This window comes from Myxocyprinus asiaticus, chromosome 37, assembly GCF_019703515.2.
Source record: "Myxocyprinus asiaticus isolate MX2 ecotype Aquarium Trade chromosome 37, UBuf_Myxa_2, whole genome shotgun sequence".
Lineage (NCBI taxonomy): Eukaryota > Metazoa > Chordata > Actinopteri > Cypriniformes > Catostomidae > Myxocyprinus > Myxocyprinus asiaticus.
In genome coordinates, this window is record NC_059380.1 from 39,568,278 (window position 1) to 39,583,431 (window position 15,154).

General features: G+C 37.1%; 1 protein-coding gene across 2 annotated transcripts in view; it reads right to left on the reverse strand.

Moving 5' to 3' along the window:
- Nucleotides 1-15,154, reverse strand: part of LOC127427862 (interleukin-17 receptor D-like) — a 54,377-nt gene that overhangs the window by 32,542 nt on the left and 6,681 nt on the right. The gene's annotated exons all lie outside the window — the stretch shown is intronic.

The window sequence follows — 15,154 nt, forward strand, 5'->3', positions numbered from 1 at the left end:
CAGTATATTTTGTGTATTTATCAGTTTTCCTTATTGTATGGCTGCACTTAGACTCCATTTGTCCCTAAGAAACGCATCCACTAACACATTCATTTGTTATGATATTAATTTTTGCCTCATTTCTTAATATAGAGAAAAATCTGAAAAAGTTCATAAGATAATGTGCAAATAATGATAAAACCGGTTATCCACATTTTTTTCTCAGACGGTAATCTAACCATCAAAAACACACCGTGGCATCCCTACTCTCATGACGCAATATAGTCGCTCTCCCTACACTCTCAAACTACTTATATATGTGTATATACATGAACGTTTTGCAATAAACTTGAAATATATTATAATCAACCATTTTAAATCAACCACATTTTTCCATAATTTGTCATTCGATTATGTCTTTTGCAATGTTTCATGGATTTGTAGTTGATTCCCTCATTAAAGACTTTAAAAGTTCTTTTGTAGAGTTTTTGGCCAAACAGGTACCTAGTTTGAGAGGGTTTTCTTGGCATGTAAACTCACACATCAAGTTAATTAATGAGAACACTGGCAGCTATGTTACAAGTGTACATGGCTCTTCTTATGAACCCAATTAGCTGTAACCCATATGGAGACAATGGCAAACAAGCCAGCAGACCGTTTTTGTTTGTTTGTTTCCAAAGGCAAGCAACTTTTTTTGATCGTCCATGGATTCAAACTTCTCCCACCCAACTCTCAGGAAACACATCCCCCCTGGGATTTTACCCATGCACAGCAGAGGAACAAGTATACTATCAATTTCTATTTGCTGAAGGGAAGATAGGGCATGATGAGAAGTCTGACCAGTAATGATCAATCAAAGGGACAGTGCTGCTATTCTTTGCTCTAAGAAGGGGGCCGGTTGCACCAGCTATACGCAAGTTACAACTTAGCCTAGTTGTGGCGTAAATGGGCACTAAGTCACAATTTACGCACTACTAAATATGTGAGTGTTGCACCATTAAATTTTGGAAGAACGTAACCCTATGTATAAACTAATATTTACGGAAGCCTCTGACCACTAGTAACTGTTGGAATAAAAAAGCAGACTTATTTAATGACATCAATGAGCTCATGTTTTGTGTGACAGGCTTCAGTCCTTTTGAATTACACTCGTTTACATTTACGGGAGAAAACATTATATTAAAAAAACGTACTTCTTCAGCATGAAACCGATCTAACGGTACACTTTCCATGTATGCTGCCCGGTGTCAAGTTTCAACATACGAAATTAATAAATGTCTGTTTTTCCAGCCTGTTGCATTAGTAATTATTTATTTATTGCCCCTTATTCATTTTAGATACAGTTATTGAATATTGTTATTTACATAGGCTTAATATACCATTAATGAAATCGTGTTTTGTTACGTATCATATTTCAGTGGGGATATAATTTATTACAGCTGACAGTTACGTGAGCGAACAAGGTTTGAACAAGATCAAATTGAAGTTCAAGGCTGTTTAACGCTTGTGTACAAATTTGAAGGCTGTTTTTTGGATAATACAGGTAAACGTCATATTATGCGACTACGCATAACTTTACAGAGAGTTTGTGACCTACTAGTTAAGTCTTGCCTTAAGAACAGGTGGTGCAACCAAATTAAGCACTGACTTAGTTACAAACTAACTAGTAGTTACTAAGCCCTTAGTGTGAACTTTACGTCCTAACTTACATGAGAACTTACGCACAGCTGGTGCAACCCTACCCAGGAGGGGTTTTTAGGGGCAACTAATCTGCCTGCCCTGAGAACATGCTAAATTACCCAACAATACGTGTTTCACTGTAAAAAAAAAAAAAAAAAAATTACTTTGTCAGTATTTTCTATCCATCCTTAAAACCTGCTACATTTATTTGAGAAATTTTTTATACTTAAGACTGGTTTTCAAAGAATATATTTTTTTATGGTTATATATTTGTATTATTATATATTATGAATGTACATTTATTATATTATATTATATTATATTTAGGGCTGTGAATCGATTAAAAAATGTTAACTAATTATTCGCACGGTTTCTGTGCGAATATATTATGGTACGATACATTACAACAAACATAAAAAAAAAAAAAAATTACTTTATACGTTGTCTCAAAGAAGTTACCAGAAATTGGTTAGTCATCATTTATTTTAATTACTTAAATACGTTAAAATGTTCTTTTTATTCTTCTCTTTTTTTGAGGATAGATTTAAATAGTCAGATTTTTACAGGTATTAATCTTTTATACAATATATCTATACATGCCATAGAATCAGTGGACATGTTGAAATTACAATTTGGGAAAAATCTTCTGCCAGTTTCCAGTGGACATTTTTAAATAATAGGATCAAATGGGTAGATTCAATTTATTTCAAGCTTAATTGGCAAGAGAAAGTGCGCATTGCCAATACATTATTAGACACAATACAGTGCTGTGAAAAAGTATTTGCCCTGATTTCTTCTGTTTTTGTGTATATCTCATACTAAATTGTTTCAAAATTTCAAACAAAATCTAACATAAAACAAAGGCAATCTGAGTAAACACAAAATACAGTTTTTAAATGATAATGTTATTTTAAAGATATCCAATACCAACTGGGCCTGTGTGAAAAAGTATTTGCCCCTTAGTTACTAAATCCCCAAATCTATGAAACTGCATTCATAATGGGGTTCAGCTGGACTACACACACCCAGGCCTGATTACTGCCAGCCCTGTTCAATCAAATCAGCACCTAAATAGAACTTTTTCAGCAGCATGAAGTTGGCTAAAAGGTCTCATCCAGTAGCACACTATGACAAGGTCGAATAAAATTCCAGAAATGAGGAAAAAGGAGTTTGAAATACATCAGTCTGGGAAGGGTTACAAAGCTATTTCAAAGGCTTTGGGACTCCAAAGAACCACAGTGAGAGCCATTATCTCCAAATGGAGAAACCTTCCCAGAAGTGGCCGACTTTCCAAAATTCCTCCAAGAGCACAGTGATGACTCATCCTGGAAGTCACAAAAAAGCCAAGGACAACATCCAAGGAACTGCAGGCCTCTCTCACATCAATAAAGGTCACTGTTCATGACTCCACTATCAGAAAGACACTGGTCAAAAATGGCATCCATGGAAGGGTGGCGAGGCAAAAACCACTGCTAACCCAGAAGAACATTAATGCTCATCTGAATTTTGCCAAAATACACTTTGATGATCCTCAAATTCTCCCTTGGGAGAATGTTCTGTGGACTGATGTGTCAAAAGTTCCACTTTGACTCGGTCTCGAGTCTGAGACAAGACCATATTTTCATGGTCTTGGTCTTGTCATGGACTCGTGAGCAATTTGACTCTGCCTTGACTCAAACTAGAACAAGTCCCTTTTAAAAAAATAAAAAATAAATATACAGTGAAAGCTTCAACTTATCTGAGAAACATTTTTGACTGACAATATCAGAGATCTTGACGTTTGTCCCACATTTCAGTCTGCTGCGTAGAGTCAGAACTAGTGATGCCCAGTTCACAAATAAATCATTCTATTGAATCGGTTCTTTTCAGCGAACTGGCCAAACAGGTTAGCAAAAAGGTCAATCGATTGGCTATTGAGTCTGATAAGTTCGGACTGCTATCTCTCTGAATAATTTGCAGCACTTTCTCACTCTTTAAAACAGCATATGGATATTTTAGAAAATGGAATACAAACATAAAGTGAATATTTACCTACAATCAACAAAAGACTGCTTTTTGAGAGGTAACTTTGAGAAACTTCCATTGGCGCTGTGTCTTGTTAATAAGGGGCTGTTCACACAACGCGTAATTGCGTCCATTAATTTTTCAGTTGTTTTTCTATATAAACATGCTAAACGGATGTCTTTGACCGCTGCATTGCGTATTGCTGTATTGTTGAAGTCTCTTTTGTCAAGTTAAAAAGAACATCAACTGTTGAAAACGTGTCTCGAGACACTTGTGTTAGACTCTATTCCCTGACAGCACACGTACAACACACAGGCGTCTATTTGATGCGTGTTTACATCTGGAAGACGTCCATTTTGCTCATCTGCAATACATCTAAAAGACGTGTCAATAAGCATGTCTCGGATGTCAGTAAGTCATTCATCAAATGTCTGAGACATTTATGATTTCGGTAAGGCTGAGTAGCCTGCCAGGAACAACTCGGGACACCTATTGCATGAAGTTTCAGGAGGTAAAAAAAATTCAGATACTGCATTAATTGCGTAAATTTTTTTTTTTCACATTATAAAATATAAAATCGCAGAAAATAACGCATTAAATTTTACCAATGGGGTAAGACAATTAAACAATTTAAATAATATTCTCTAAAAACAATTCTTAATATCTTTTGGAATTTTGTTTTTCCAAGTAAATTTATCTGGTTTTAAAGATGTTTTTCTGGAAATACTCATTGTTATTTATTGCTTTTTTCATATCTAAACATCCTTAAACCAAGAAAAAATGACTAAGTAGAATGACTTTTGATATTAATGATATTAAGTCTTGTTTTCAGAGAAATCTAACAATTTAGGCGTTTAGTTTTATAACCAGAAAAAACTATTTGCTAATGAGGTAAGAAAAAAAACTGATTGAAAGGTAAAACAAGTGTAACAAGAAAATAGTTTTTTCTTGTTTTAAGCATAGACCTCTATACATTTTGTTAGATTTCTCTGAAACCTAGACTTAATATCTAAAGTCTTTCTACTTTTCAAGTCATTTTTCTTGTTTTAAGGATGTTTAGATATTTTTACTGGAATATAAGACAACATTCCTCAGCAAGAGAATGACTTTGTGACGTGAAGGCTTCAACAAAATCTCTTTGCTTTCATTACAAATTCGCCCAGTTTCTCAGAATGGGCCGGTACATATTCACAAGAAACCGTCTGCCTCATGTGGACTCCAGATGATACAAATAAACTCCATAAATATTAAAAGTAAACTGCAGAAAACTGGCAGATCAGGTGTGCATCGAAACCAAATTTGTATGTGTAAACTTGACATGAAAACTAAACCAGTGATTCTCAACAGGGTTTGTTTAAGGAATCATATTTTACATTGGACATCAAGTTGCGACCCAACACAGTACCAACATGATTTATTGAACAAAAGTAAACAAAAATGACCTCACACAGAAAAAATAAACTAATTTATTGATATTCGCATACCCAAACAATATGCAAAATATTAACAAGGCACAATACAAAACTTACTCTTAAGTTTTACATTGTCTTTATAGTTCAGAAACTGTCCATGTTTGCATCTGTGCAGCCTGTCCAAGTTAGCAAGCATCTACAAAGTGGCAGATGAAATTGCAAAAAAATACTGTACAATTTCATTAGATGAAAGCCTTTGATATCAACAATATATATGTAAAGCATTCATTTACCTCATAAGTTGTTGAGCCCATTTTCCTATTCTAGTTACATCTGATAATATGTTTAGTTGCGTTTTATTATTTGCAATTAGCATTTTTTGGTGTGGTTGCAACCCACCGGTTGGAAACTACTGAACTAAACTATCCGTTACCGCAGACCAATGCAGCCAGACCTGCAAGTGCCGTAAACGTAAGAAATCAAACCATACTGCTTGGACAAGACAGACTGACCTTGTAGGCTTAAAGAAGACCACCCCCCCCCCCCCCCCCATTTGAGATAAATCCAGCGCAGGAGAGCGGCAATCACCCACAGTGAAGTTAAAGAGGGTTAAGAGTCTGCAACAGGCACTCTCCATCACTGTTTGTCTTACATGCACTTACATGATATTGTGCTTTAGATCTTGCTGATTTTAGCACGCTAAGCTGCTCTCGCGGGGCTTGTTCCCCAGCGCTGTGAAAACAAACAAAACCCCAAGACCACTTTCACTGTTTGTCCAATGAATTGTTTGGAATATAAAAGAAACAACAGTGCATGTTCAGCCCTGGCTTGATTCACGTTGTTGTTGCAGGGAAGTTCTTCTCTTAAAACAAGTTCTTCATAATCTTTCTTTAAAATCAAAACTTGCTCCGCCTCTGAAAACACTTTGCTTTTCAACTAATGTCACCAAGGCTAACACAGGCTATTGGTTAATATTAATATGAACCAATAGCCAAATAGCTACAGTTGAAGTCATAAGTTTACATACACTTAGGTTGATGTCATTAACACTCATTTTTTAACCATTCCACAGATTTCATGTTAGCAAACTATAGTTTTGGTAAGTGGTTTAGGACATCTACTTTGTACATGACAAGAGTCATTTTTCCAACAATTGTTTACAGACAGATTGTTACACTTTTAATTGACTATCACAATTCCAGTGGGTCAGAAGTTAACTGTGCCTTTAAGCAGCTTGGAAAATTCCAAAATGATGTCAAGGGCAATTAGCCAATTAGCTTCTGATAGGCTAATTGGCTAACTGGTGTCAATTGGAGGTGTACCTTGGTTGTATTTTAAGGCCTACCTTCAAACTCAGTGCCTCTTTGCTTGACATCATGGGAAAATCAAAAGAAATCAGCCAAGACCTCAGATATTTCTTTTTTTTTTTTTTTTTTTTTTTTTTTGAACCTCCACAAGTCTGGTTCATCCTTGGGAGCAATTTCCAAACACCTGAAGGTACCACGTTCATCTGTACAAACAATACTATGTAAGTACAAACACCATGGGACCACACAGCCATCATACCGCTCAGGAAGGACATGCATTCTGTCTCCTAGAGATGAACATAGTTTGTTGCAAAAAGTGCAGATCAATCCCAGAACTACAGCAAAGGACCTTGTGAAGATGCTGGAGGATACAAGTAGACAAGTATCTATATCCACAGTAAAATGAGTTCTATATCGACATAACCTGAAAGGCTGCTCAGCAAGAAGAAGCCACTGCTCCAAAACCGCCATAAAAAAGCCAGACTACAGTTTGCAAGTGCACATGTGGACAAAGATCTTACTTTTTGGAGAAACATCCTCTGGTCTGATGAAACACAAAATTTTCAAAATTTTTGGCCATAATGACCATCGTTATGTTTGGAGGAAAAAGGGTGAAGCTTGCAAGCCGAAGAACACCATCCCAACCTGTGAAGCATGGGGGTGGCAGCATCATGCTGTGGGGGTGCTTTGCTGCAGGAGGGACTGGTGCACTTCACAAAATAGATGGCATCATGAGGAAGGAAAATTATGTGGATATATTGAAGCAACATCTCAATACATCAGCCAGGAAGTTAAAGCTCGGTCACAAAGGGGTCTTCCAAATGGACAATGACCCCAAGCATACCTCCAAAGTTGTGGCAAAATGGCTTAAGTACAACAAAGTCAAGGTATTGGAGTGGCCATCACAAAGCCCTGACCTCAATCCGATAGAAAATCTGTGGGCAGAACTGAAAAACAATCCTGACTCAGTTACACCAGTTCTGTCTGGAGGAATGGGCAAAAATTCCAGCAACTTAGTGTGAGAAGCTTGTGGAAGGCTACACAAAACGTTTGACCCAAGTTAAACAATTTAAAGGCAATTCTACCAAATACTAACAAAGTGTATGTAAACTTCTGACCCACTGGTAATGTGATGAAAGAAATAAAAGCTGAAATAAATCATTCTCTCTACTATTATTCTGACATTTCACATTCTTAAAATAAAGTAGTGATCCTAACTGACCTAAGACAGGGAATGTTTTCTACAATTAAATGTCAGGAATTGTGAAAAACTGAGTTTAAATGTATTTGGCTGAGGTGTATGTAAACTTCTGACTTCAACTGTATTTATAGGCATTCTTCATTCTGATCTGGAAAGCATAATTTTCATGATCCAATCAATTTCCTAAGGACAAAATTATGCCCCACTCAACAAAGGTTTCCACAAAAAAAAAAAAAAAAAGTAACTGTTAAAAGTGCACATTTTAAATAATGACATTTTGATTCCAATTCTTAGTTGATATTTGTGTTTTCTGTGAAAATTCTAAGGTCACAAAAATCACGCCCAAGCTTTGACAAATTTACTTCCTTTTGACAAAACCACTTGTATCCGTTAAATCCAATGAAATCTCTTTCTAAGTGTCCAAACAAGAGTGGGAATGAACAGCTCTTTGCATTTGATTTGACAAATCTGACCACGACCTAGCTTAGCAGAGCTCCAACACACGTTTCTCATTACCACAACATATGTCTCCAATTTCATATTCCAAAAAGAGTCATTTTCCAGGACAATCACATTCGTGTTTGCTATCGGGGTACTTTGTTATTAATTATAAAACATTTTACACACACCTTTGTAGAGGATTCATGACCCACAGAAAAATAAACTAATTTGTCTGCTGTTACAAAGTACTGTTACCAGAGAACAGTGCTGGTAAATCCATGGTACTTTGATATAGGCTGGTACCTTGTCCAAAAAAAGCACGACAGTACCATACCACTTACTTTTTTGTTAGTGTGGTATTCAAAACCATCCTTCACTAGGTCAGTAAATGATGGCAAAATTTGGCCATAATTTGTCCAAAAACTCCACAAATCTTTGAAATACTCCTTTCTTTTTTCTTATGGTCAAAACATTTTACTAAATCAATTACATGCAAATTAAAAATGGTGAAAAAAAATTAATTAAAAAGTCTTTCAACTTCTTGAAAACTCTGAAAACAAACATAAAACAGGCCTTTTCTAAACAGTTACATGTTGCCCTCAGCAGTAACTTTCTTCAGGAATATTAGCGTTCATTCAGCTGTTATTTCTTGCATTTGTGTGAAGCTCTGAATCTTAATTTGTGTGGCGGCATTTCCGTATGCTGGCCCATTGCTGCAGGTAACCATGTGGCATTAATGAGCAATTATGGTCCATTCAGAGCATGTCTGCAACTCAAGACAGCTACAAACATCCTGGTGCTCATGAGAGGGGCTAAAGGAGTTCTGGAAAGATTTGAAGACAACTGAAAATTTTGATAGTAAATCATTCATATTTAAGATGAGCTTGAATTAAACTCAAAACGTCAATTCCATGAAAATGTCAACCATACCATGAAAACGTTTAGTTTTAAGCAAATGTTAAGCAACTCTTTTAAGTTGGTCATTTAGGTCTACGTTTGAATGTATTATACTGCTATAATGATTTTTTTTAGGAAATTGCATTGTTCATCCACCTCTTATTTCTAAAACAACATTTTCAAACAGCCTTATTTCATGGTTGCAAAAGAGGGGTCAAAGGACTCTTTATTTTCAATTGATGTTAACAATAATCATTTTTTCAGAAAGATATGAAGACATATAAGACATATATAGAGTCATCTTGTCATAACAGAGTTTTTTGATTAATTTAAAAGAGCCACATTTATTAGGTTGCTACATTTCAGCGCTGTCACGTTCGTAGCATTATAGAGGTTAAGTTTCTATTACTCAAACAATATTCATTCAAATAAGTTGATACTTTCTGTACAAAGCCAATTTATTTCAATGTTAAGTATGATGAACAAATTGTCTCTTCTTTAAACACACATAATAATGCATTATGGACATGACCGTAACGGACACTTCACATCAAATCATGGATAATCAATGGATGAATAACTAATCTTCGAGCTCCGACGTGTATTTGTTTACATGGTGTATTCTGAGTTCTTACACTAATTTGAAAGAGAGAGAGAGAGAGAGAGAGAGAGAGAGAGAGAGTGAGAGATAAATGAATAAATAAGCGAATCAAAGCGGTGCTAACTCGCATGGTTGTAAAACCGTAAAAGACATGCATGCATGTTTAATATAAAATGTTACTCGTTTACAGTTCAAGTGTGTGTACAAGGTTGCTTTTGTCAACTAATACTGTAAATAGTCATTGCTAAAATTATTTCTGTGGCATGTTCATGTTTAACAAGTAAATTATAAATTTGTAATGACTATGAGTACTTAGTATGAAATATTAAACGCATGCGGACCTTGTCGTTGACATCTTGATGTTATTTCAGATCGTGTTGCTGCGTCTTTTTTTTCCTCTTCTTAGAATCCAAAGTGCCAAAAGTGAAATTTTTTTTTGGGGGGGGGGGGGGGATTTTTCCCCTTTTCCACCCAATTTGGAATGCCCAATTCCCAGTGTGCTTTAAGTCCTTGTGGTCGTGTAGCCTCAATCCAGGTGGCGGAGGACGAATCCCAGTTGCCTCCGCGTCTGAGACCATCAACCCGTGCATCTTATCACGTGGCTTGTTGAGCACGTTGCCACAGAGACATCGCGTGTGTGGAGGTTTTACGCCATCCACTGCGGCATCTGCGCTCAACTCACCATGCGCCCCACTGAGAACGAACCACATTATAGCGACCACAAGGAGGTTACCCCATGTGACTCTACCCTCCCTAGCCACCGGGCCAATTTGGTTGCTTAGGAGACCTGGCTGGAGTCACTCACGCCCTGGGATTCGAACTAACGAACTAGCGAACTCCAGGGGTGGTAGCCAGCGTCTTTTACCACTGAGCTACCCAGGCCCCTTCCAAAAGTGACATTTTGCATTGCGAGGCATCATTAGACTTAACATGATTGGAATAATTTTGACAGAAAAGCATAACAGGCTAATGCAGTCTTTTTGACACATGATTGTGACTTCCTTTTAACACAAAAGCATAGACCATGTGATCATTTTGACACACAATTTATTCTGTAACATTTAAGACTCATGTAGTTGTTTAGAACAAAGCAAGCAATAGCCTATATCATAATAGCAGGGAATATCACATTCTCTAAATTCAGTATTAACTACATGCAGCTCTTAAAAAGCCTTCAATGATGGGTTACACACGAGCGCCTTCTTCACTTTGACAATAATCGTGCATCATCATATCACGTTTTCACTGCAAATGTCAGTTTTTATTTAACATCGTTATACAGTCTTAACCCGATGTTTCAAATTGTATAGGTTAAAAACCCACCAGAGTTCACTGTTAAGGTTTTCTAAGCAATTTACATGTTTTCCCATAGTCATGTAGATGCCACATTCGGGGTGGTCACGTCCGTAACGATGGGGTTTCCCCATTTATGTGAAAATGACAATGAACAAAAAATAAACATTATATGTTCTTATGAGTGCCAACCCTTCTACATTATGTGGCTAGTATTATTTCTGGTTTGTTCATTTTAATTCACAGAGTTTTTACAAAGTGTGTGGTCTACAAAAAACTCATGTCGCTTTTAATCACGTCCATAACGCAAATTAATTTCCCGATCTAAACTGGAAGAAAACTCGTTTAGGATGAAAATTATTCATATGTCTGGACTTTATCTGAAGAAGTTTATGATTATACATAGAAATGGTTCTATATTCTGGTACTGAGTACTTTCTATGAGAAGTTCAAGTTCACGTTTTCACTGCAAATGTCACGTCCATAATGCTGGAATTGCCGAAAAGCATCTCAAAATGGCCAACCATCAGCCAATAATTGGTCTTGTTGATATATTGGTTTATCACTATAAAAAAATTTGCAATGTTTACTAAATAGTTAATTGGCTAAGTCAGCATGTTATTGGCGGATACTGATTACCTCATAATGGCCAAATATCGGCTGATTAATCTGCCTGACAGAAATAGGGGTGTATTACTGCTTACATCATGAGCAACATCTAAAAAAATGTTACGCAATATTCACTAAACAGGCACGGTAACTACAGATATTGATAATCGGTTATATATCGGTTTATTACTATCTATAAAATTTTTACAATATTTACTATGTAGTCAATCAGTCAAGCCGTCAAATTATCAGCTGATACGATTATCTTATAATGGCCAAATACTGGCAGAAAAAACTTGCTGATATATGGATGTATTTGTGGTTATATAATTAGCAACATCTAAAAAATGTATCATATAAAGTTTCTAAAACTCAGTAATGCCTTTGGTCTGGATGGCTCTTTCAAGTCTGCCCAAAGAGACCGGATGAGCAGGTCAGAGAGGGTACATCTGATGAAGGGTTTCTGTGGCATTGGGTCAAATGCTGGAGGGCACTATGTCTTCAGTCTGTTTCCGTTTCCAGTCCCTCTCCAGTCACTGGTTTAACCCCTAAAAACTCATCTTTGTTAATCAAAATTACATATTTAAAATTTGTTGTTTTCTTTCCATGAAAATAATCCCTTCATGCCTTAAAATGGCTTAGATATAACTCTACACCTTTGCCTCATTTAGTATGCGCAGATCTATGAATTTGCAAATTAGTCCCCACCCCCATCCCCACTCACCCCTGCACCCCTCGCCTGCAGCTCAGGCTACCTGCTCACCATCAACTCTGTTCACTGTAAAGGTACTAAACGCTACACAATGGCAAGTGGTAATACTGGAGTAATTCAGGCATATATGTTCGAACCAGAAACTGATTCTGAAGGGTCACCTACAAGTCGATGTATCACAATGGTAATGTTTTTTTATGTATCGCTCTCTACAATGTTAGAAACTTAAGTTATGTAACGGTAATAGATACCACGATCCTTCGGCAATAGAAAGGCATATTTTATATCATAACTAACATCATAATATACAATATGTAAATGTTTTGAGTAACGTTTGCCATAACTTTCTTCATCAACACACCCAAGCCATATAAAATTTCCTGTCAGCATTTGACATGAATCATCATGTATCTTGGCTTGCTAATGTTGGCTAACTTTATCTAGCACACGGCAGATTTGTTGAACACAGTCAACGGATAAAACACAAGAAAAAGAAACTTACCCGTTGACCAACATGTTGACTCATACTCGCTGTGTCCCCAGGATAAATTGATGGAACCGCATTGGGCTTCAATACAAGTTTAGCGGATAAACCCATCTGTTTTTGGGTAAAATTTTCAAAACAGTACTCTGGAAAATGACTACTGCAAACCCGAGTTTTCTCTGAAAGTTTTGCTGGGACATTACGATTTTCAGATCCTTTGGTAATACATGAAGGCTCACCATTTGTCCTTTCACAACCGAAAACAGAACATGTCTTGCAAAATACGATACATAGCTACACCTGGCTTCTCCTGATACCCCTTTCTTCGCCGTAGTGTATGCTATTGATATGGAGGCCCCACCCCACAAGTTGACGGGATTGATTCCTTAGGTTTGTGACGTATGAAACCCTGGCTGTCTGAATCCGCGTTTTTGAGACTGTCTTTGGTAAACTGCAGTTCCAAGGCGAAAATGCTCAGCCATGGCGTTGACTGCTGATTTCACTCATGGTTTGTCTTCTAGCATTTAAAAAACACCATATGGACATGTAACCAAAACGAAGAACTTAACCATCTCATTTTCATAAACAGCCTGTTCACGCACAGTTGAGGTGCTCTCTTGATCTACAACACGTTCATTAGAGCGTACATCCCTCCACATACACAAAATGTAAATCTACAGGTCACTTCTGTGCTAGATTCAGCAGGGAATCAATCACCGTAGGGGTGAAGAATTCTTGAACTAGTCTCTGGAGGAGCTGAGCAAAGTGTGATGTGCACATGTTGATCACTTTCATGTGATTAACAGACAGTGAACTTCCTTAATGGACAACCTTGAGAGATGATGGGTTTTCCAGACCCAAACCTTCTGAAAAGAGCTTGTGTCTTGGCACTGATCTAGGAACTGCCTCCCCAACCAGAATCTCCCCAGTATCTATACTGAGAAGATGGATGAAAGGTCTCAGATCAATAAGACAAGAACTTAAGAACCATAAACCTTCAAAGACACCTCAGATGATCTAACCTCTGAACCATCACAAATTGATTTAAGAACTTCTGCACAGTTGACCTTCACTGTCGTGCAACACGTGCCAAACGCTGTCCTAGCTCTTTACGATGCTATCAGAACATCTGCAGATTTCATACATATAGTGCAAAACGAATTACACAGCATGCATAAATTATTACTCAACTTAAATGAACAAAATGTGCTTCATTATCATTAGAAACTTGATTTTTGTACATTTTCTAAATGCTGCCAGTGCAGAACTTGCCATCATGAAGCTATTGTTTTAACTGTTTAAACTGGTTGCTAGGGTAAGAAAGACTGTCATCATAATCTTTTAAGACATCTATTTGTTTGGATTTTTTCAATATTGAAATCATATCTTGTTTTGGTGATTGTTCGAAATTCACATTACTAAAAAAGGATGTAAACATAGCCAGCAGAAAGCTCCAGAAACAAGTCCAGACATGCTCTCTGAATCAAAACGACATGAAAGAAACCGATACTCAACAAAACCCTTTCAATTATACACCTATAGGCCTGGATTAATAGTTTGTGGTGATAAAATTGACATTGTGTGTCTAAAAAACAGCAATACAGCACAACAAGAGGCAAAAGAAAAGATTCAAGAGGACATCAACATATCATGCCAATGTTTGCCAAGAATGACCTGCCAGATGACATTAGCAAACAGCAGAAGTCTTCACAAGGAGGACAAGGGGCTTGTGGGATTTGGAGTTTTATGTTTCATGCAATAAGAATGCACCACTGCCCAGGGGGCTTCCAGAACTCTCTGACCATGAAGAGGATCGGAATCATTTCGCCTCTCTAATGGAAAGCACAGACGCAGTACCAAGAACAACGGATGAGACACAAGAGAGTGGAACGCATGCTGACTAACCTTTCAGCCTGAAGGTAGAGGGCCCCTCTTAACGAACCTACTCTTGAAACTCACCAGAGATGAGCCCTAAAACATACTCTACGCAAAATCGTTTCTAGCTACACAAGTCGTTACGTTCCGAAATGTGTCCCAACACAATTCATAAAGCATTCGGGAATTTTGTCTTGGTCATATTTTGCTCCAAAATGAGATAGCAAATAAGAAAATGACGCCTATTTTTAGGACCATGTACTCTTCATGTATATGCGTAATCACATATTTGAATCAAGGATGTTAGCTGAGGAAGTGTCATAATAAATACTGCGTGTCACCTGTCATTCCAAGCACATGCACAACGCCGAGGCCAAATGCGGTCTGATTTACGTGTATGCTGGATGTAGCCATGCTACAATCCCATTAGGTCTGTTAGTCCGACGTTGCAAAAATCTTACTGGAACAATTTAATTCAGACTAAGGCATTTACATGACATTTCAAAGAGATGAATCGGGCTATTGTTTTACTCCGACTGAAATCAAACTTTTAAAGTGCATTATTGAGTAATGAATTAAGCATAATAAGACCTGGGACGTGTATTAAGGATGTAAACAGGGTCTTTTCTCAACAACTTGTGTGGATTTGCGTGGGTGAT